Source organism: Palaemon carinicauda, chromosome 13, assembly GCF_036898095.1.
Source record: "Palaemon carinicauda isolate YSFRI2023 chromosome 13, ASM3689809v2, whole genome shotgun sequence".
Classification (NCBI taxonomy): Eukaryota; Metazoa; Arthropoda; class Malacostraca; order Decapoda; family Palaemonidae; genus Palaemon; species Palaemon carinicauda.
The window spans coordinates 28,625,572-28,632,572 of NC_090737.1; the positions used below are offsets into that span (position 1 = coordinate 28,625,572).

The 7,001-nt window shown below is 35.2% G+C and overlaps 1 long non-coding RNA gene across 1 annotated transcript in view; it reads left to right on the forward strand.

The window, feature by feature from the left end:
- LOC137651917 (uncharacterized) overlaps positions 1-6,558 on the forward strand; it is a 91,643-nt gene extending 85,085 nt beyond the window's left edge. The window contains exon 3 of the long non-coding RNA XR_011046131.1: positions 6,427-6,558. This is a non-coding gene — a long non-coding RNA (uncharacterized lncRNA). The remainder of the gene's footprint in view (positions 1-6,426) is intronic.
- Positions 6,559-7,001: the final 443 nt, after the last annotated feature.

Consider the following 7,001-nt stretch of genomic DNA (forward strand, 5'->3'; position numbering starts at 1 on the left):
AGTACGTGGACAATTTCAAATGGAAATGTAGAAAATTTTGCTGATGACTGAAGAAAAGACGATGGATTGACTAACTAAGAAATTTTACGGGTGAAGACTGGCATAAAAAGGCCATAAACAGACGGGAATGGAAGGACATGTTTGAGGCCTCTATTCTGCAGTGTGTATACAAGTACTGTTATGCCTAGACCCGATTTTTCTTATCTGTACTGCGCCTTTAAGCATTCCCATTTTATTAGTAAATGAGTAAATAAGATTGCTGATACCGAAATGAGAGAAATTAGAAAACTAAAACCTAAAATAATGATATGCAATGTATTCAGTGATGGGTCGTTGTTTGGGTAGGATTCAGAATGTTGAGAAGATAAGCCTGTTATTCAAAAAAGGTGCAAGCAGGTGGGACTACCCCTTTCATGCTGAAGTGTGATCCTGAAGTTCGTTGGGATATTCACGATGATGGCAACAAAACTATGTTACGATGGGGCACGTATAACATACGTGATAGATATCACGTGGCCACCTGCTTTCATTTTTAAAGGTATGGACATTTTGTAAAATACTGTAAGTTTACGACTGATGAAAAAGTGTGTGGGAAATATGCAGGAAATCATGACATCAAGGAATGTAGCTCACAAGTTGTAAAATGTATAAATTGCACCAGGTTGAAAAAATCAATGATCATCTAGCGAATTCAAGAAATTGCAAAGCTTTAGATTCGGAATAGAAGAGACTAGCGGAAAATACAGATCAGGATACTAAGGATTATTCAATATGTTTGTAATAAGACAATTCATCTGAATTGTCTTGATAAAGGAGAAATGTGTCGACATATTTGCGATATCTGAAACATGGCTAAGTGACTTCGACAAGGCTAAGATAGCTAAAATTCTCTCCAATACACATGCTTTCTTTTATATTCCGAGAAAGGACGAGTTAGGGCAGGGAGTTGGGCTTTTCGTTCTCAAAGGTTTTTCTAATCTCAAGATGATGAAAAAAAAAAAAAACTGGTGAAATACGTTTTGAGAGGAAATAAACTTTGCACACACAAATAAAAACAATATCTATTCATTGAGATGATTGACATGGCAACAACGAAATTATTTATCTGTGGGAGATTTCAATCTTTCGGTGGATGACGCATCAAATCATGATGTTTTAGCTTTTAGTGAGCTATTAGAATCATATCTATTGGTCAATAACGTTGATTGTGCAACAACTTTGACTGGGCTTACGTTGGACTTGGTTTTAAGTGATAGAATGAATAATAGTGTATCTGATATTAATGTGGTCATGCCTTTCTGTTCCATCTCATACCAGGTGCCAAGAGCTTTCTTGATTTTTCGATTAACCTGTCTGTTAGGATACCTGTTGTTTACAATAACCTGTGTTACACGGTCTTGTTCCTCATGGGTAACCTTCTAGGAAGAGCAATGAGAGTTAACCCTCTTCACGAAGGCCTTGATAGTGGAGTCCTTATATCTGGTTGGACATTCACTGTCACCATTGAGACAAAATAAGAGGTTCATTGGCTTAGTGTAGCATGCTGTCCTCTGCTGACTTTCTCACCACCATCTGAGGCTCCTCGATCAACAGTGTTATCACTTTCCTGGACATTGAATCCATGTTTACCAACGTCCTTGTCGACGAGAACATTAACTTCATGATGGACTGATTCTATAGGGACCCAGGTACACCAAACCTCAATGCTGGGGGAGATGTCCCCCGTTCTCCTGCAGATCTGTACGAATATGGCCAGCCTCGTCGCCCACCGAGCGCGAGGTCATACGTTAGAGAATGGATGACATTTAAACAACTAAAATTAAATGAGAACACAACTGAATTCATGGTGGTGGGCAAGAGAAACACCGTTAGAAACTTAGGTGATATTCAAATGAACATAAATAATGACTCGGTGCCAATATCTAGTAAAGTTCGAGATCTAGGTGTATTTCTTGACTGTAACCGTCTCTAAATGCCCAAATAAATAGTGTAATAAAAAGTGCTGGTTATCATCTAAGAAATATTGCGTTTATAAAAAAGTACCTGGACGAAAATTCTGTAAAGAAACTTGTGATAAACTGTGTTATTACCAGGATTGACTACTGCAACTCTATCTATTACAATTTAACAAAAGTGCAACTTAAGAAATTACAAAACATAATAAACAGAGGAACAAGACTGATAAAAGGTATCCCACCTAGAGAAAGGATCACCCCTATACTAATCGATTTACACTGGCTGCCGATTAAAGCGAGAATTGAATTTAAAATATGTGCAATAACCCAACAAGTTATCAGAACTGGGCGCCCACAATACTTGAGAGAATTGCTACATATTACGCAGCCAACAAATCGTGTCGACACGAGAATAGTTACAGATGGCTTCAAACTGTTGGAACCTAGATATATGTCTACTTTAGGCTCTAGAGCCTTTAAATATGCGGCCCCGAGACTAAAAAATAAGCTCCCACGAAACATTCGAATGATTGAAGACATTAAGGCTTTCAAGAGGAAACTTTCTTATTTCAAGAGTCTTTTGACAGAGACGATTTAGCAGTGAATGAAGAATACGAGACATGAAACGTTAAACGACAGTGGAGGTCCTGTAGAGAGTGGGGTTCCCCTGCTGTATGGGACCGGGAAAGCAGCCATCAAAGTAAAGTAAGTAAAGTACGTATATTCCTTTCACGAACTTCTACATGGGAGCAGTAGAAGAACGAGTTTTCTCACGTATACCACGACCTAAAGCATACTGGAGATATATCGATGACACCTTCGGTAAGTCCCCTTCCACCCTGGAAATGGGGAATTCCATCACTCCTTTGAAGAGTGCAGCTCATTCATTTTATGCTGGAGCACAGCCACAATAGACTCCCCTTCCTGTATATCCTGGTTAAAACTACCGAAACTGAGTTTCACACTTCCGTCTACACTAAACCCACGAACCTCAGAGTTTGTTTCAACGGTGACTGAATGCCACACCAGATATGAGGCCTTCACCATCAAGGCCTTTGTGAGGAAGGCTACCCACGAGGAACTGGACAGTGGAACACATCCTTATCCTCTTCTTCTTCTTCTTCTTCTTCTTCTTCTTCTTTGTATGCAGTTTTCCCACCTTTATGTGGGGTCGATGTTTCTGGCCAGCATTCTCCATCTACCTCTTTCCCACACTTCATCACCGATTAATCCCTTTGATCGAAGGTCATCCTTGATACAGTCCATCCACCTTCGCTTTGGTCTCCCTCTCCTTCTCGTTCCCTGTACCTCAATTTCCATCACTCTCCTCCCAATATACTGTTCATCTCTTCTCATGGCATGACCATACCACCTCAGTCTACTTTCTTGGACCTTATCTGATAGTTTTCTAACTCCTGTGGTACCCCTATTTACCTCATTCCGTATTTTATCTCTTCTTGTCACCACACACATCCATCTCAATATTCTCATCTCTGAACAACGGATATCCTAACAGACAGGTCAATCTAGAAATCTAGAAAGCTTCGATACCTGATATGGGACAGAATGGCAAGACACAACAAGCTCAAGAAAAGTAAACGTCTACTACAAAGGAATAATGCACCATAATTCCCAGCCAGCGGCAAAAATGTATTTTTTCCCTAGGTTACATTACCCTGTAATAAACTACAATATAACCGAAAACTTAACTTCGTAATCTGCTACCAATCGGCAGCTACTGTGATTAATAATAATAATAATAATAATAATAATAATAATAATAATAATAATAATAATGATGATGATGATGATGATGATGATGATGATGATGATGATGATGATGATGATGATGATGATGATAATAATAATAATAATAATAATAGAAGGTGTTAATGTCATATATTAGGTATCCATGAAGACGTTCTATCCACGTTTTTTTCCCTTCAAATGTCTGAAATTTCCCATTTTCTTAAATTATGAAAATGCTTTGTTTTAATAATAATACAACTGCACTATTAAATAAATAGTTCATATATTGCATCTGCATCATATGTACACATTTAATACACTACAATATATTGACTTTTGACTTGGTCTGTTACTACCAATCACACGAGAGAAAATTACTTTGCTTTTTATTGTGGTTATAAACTGGATGTCTACATTGATATTTGTAAAATATTTGCTTCAAACATCGTACCATATGACAAAATCGATGATTTCACATAATAGTGGAATTTTAACTCTGAATTAGACATATTTGAACATTATTTGGAAAACAATTATTCCAGTCGTAGTGTGATTTTCCCTACTTACGTATAGTGTATATTTTAAACAAACTTTGCCCCCTAAAAGTAAATGATTATGCTCTTACATATAATTTTCTAACAAAAGTTGCTAATTGGCTTGTATCATATTCTTTAAAGTTGTGGTGCATTAGAATAATGTAGTCTTTTTTATTGAGATGCAGATTATTATTATAAATTTTCTCTCGGTAGCTGAAAACTAAACAGAAAATGCCCCTTACTGTTATAGTTGTAGATTGCCTAGCCCTTGTAGCCAAGCCCGGGCTCTTGCAATTTTGCAAAGGTTCGCTAAAAGTGATGGTTCTTGAAGTCTTTTGTTTAAATGACTTGTCTCATAATTTTTTTACTATGAAAAACTTCTCACGTACAAGCTCATGTTATTTGTTTATGTTTTTTTTCTCTCCTTTTTTTTTTGTAGTTTGTGTAAATGTTTGTATATTATGCTGAACAGTGATCGCACTTTATGAGTAGGGTTGCACATTATATATATATATATATATATATATATATATATATATATATATATATATATATTCACGTTTTGTCGAATTTATTTATAGTGTTTTATTATCTAATGAACCAAGATTTAAATTATAGCTATAGAATTTTGAAAGTAACATTAAAAGTCAAAGAATTATTTGTCACTGGTGCAAATATTTATAGGAAAATGGCCGGAAGGTTATTAAAAGAACTCGCAAATTGAAGTGGGCCCATTGTTTGTTCGTTCGTTCGTCCATTTCATCCTTGGAAGAAGGCACTAGCTCCCAATCCCATTGATCTATAGGCTACGGTTACAGATGGAACATGTATAATTTTTCAGTTATTTTCAGGATTCAGTGGTGATAAGCTGTTCTCATAAAACAAGATACATTCGTATTCATTTATAGAGTTGGCCAGGGTACCAGCCACCCGTTGAGATACTACCACTAAAGAGTTATTGGGTTCTTTGACTGGTCAGGCAGTACTATATTGGATTCCTCTCTTTGGTTATGGCTCCCTTTTCCTTTACCTACTCATACCCCGAATAGTCTGGCCTATTCTTTACACATTCTCCTCTGTCCTTATACAATTGACAACACTGAGATTACCAAACAATTCTTCTTTGCTCAAGGGTTAACTACTGCACTGTAATTGTTCAGTGGCTACTTTCCTCTTGCTAAGGGTAGAAGAGACACTTTTGCTATGGCAAGCAGGTCTTCTAGGAGGGCACTCCAAAATCAAGCCATTGTTCTCTATTCTTAGGTAGTGCCATAGACTCTGTACCATTTTCTTTCACTGTCTTGGGTTAGAGTTCTCTCACTTGAGGGTACACTCGGGCACATTATTCTATCTAATTTCTCTTCTTCTTGTTTTTTTTTTTCATAACTTACAGTATATTTGGAAGATCTATTTTAATATTGTTACTTTTCTTGAAAGATTTTATTTTGAGTGTTCATTACTTCTCTTGAAATTTATTTATTTCCTTATTTCCTTTGATCACTGGGCTATTTTCCCTGTTGGAGCCCTTGGGCTAATAACATCTTGCTTTTCCAACTAGCGTTTAGCTTAGTTTGTAATAATAATAATAGTAATAATAATAATAATAATAATGATAATAATAATAATAATGAGTTCTTTCGTTAATCTAAAAAGGCTAATATTTCCTTTCATTTAAGATTTGTTTAATCTTTTTAATCTATTAGATAGGACAATTAATTGTTCTATTCCTTTACTATCACATTAAGTGATGAAAAGAATGTGTTTTGTATTATAATAGAAGTTTAGCAATTAATTTCATGCATGTGGATATCATTTAAGAAATTATATTCATGTCTCATTGTAGCCGTACACGCTACATTACAAAGTCAATCGAATCTTGGAAATAAATCGTGTCGTCTGTACCAAGGTCCAAATGTTCTTTAGCAGTATTTTTTTTTTTTTCATTAAAGACTAAAGACATTATGAACAAAATATTATTAATATTAATATTATGAGTACTATTATTAAGATTGCTAGTATCATTATCAATATCCATATTACTAGTATGATTGTTTCACTTTGGGAATTTAGGCTTTTTGGTAATTCGTAAAAGTAGGAAAGTAAAGCAGTAAAGATTAACATGTAGATGGCGCCACTTTGTTTTGTTTTTTTAAAGGAGTCAATTTCTGAAATGCTTTTTTTTTCAGTCCACTTCCTCAATCTCGAGTCCTTGACTTTTCAGAAGCTGGCGTTTGAAAAATTTCTGGAAAGCAAGTTAGTGGCGCTTCTGATACGGTGTGGATATTACAAGGCTGTTTTTCGTGGTAACTCTTAATTTGGTAAGCTTTTATATTTTGTGCCCAGCATTTCTTTAACTTTTATATTTTTTGACCAGAATTTGTTAGGCTTTTATATATTTTGCTGTGAAGTTGGTAAGATTTTGTTTTTTATCAATAATTTGGTTAGAATTTGGTAAACTTTAATGTTTTTTGCCAATAATTTGGTTAGAATTTGGTAAGCTTTAATGTTTTTTTGCCAATAATTTGGTTAGAATTTGGTAAGCTTTAATGTTTTTTGCCAATAATTTGGTTAGAATTTGGTAAGCTTTAATGTTTTTTGCCAATAATTTGGTTAGAATTTGGTAAGCTTTAATGTTTTTTGCCAATAATTTGGTTAGAATTTGGTAAGCTTTTATATTTTTGCCATTGGGTCTTACTTCCTTTAATGGAGGTCATTTATGTCAGTGTTATATAGGAGTTTAAGCTGTAATCAATATTAGTAT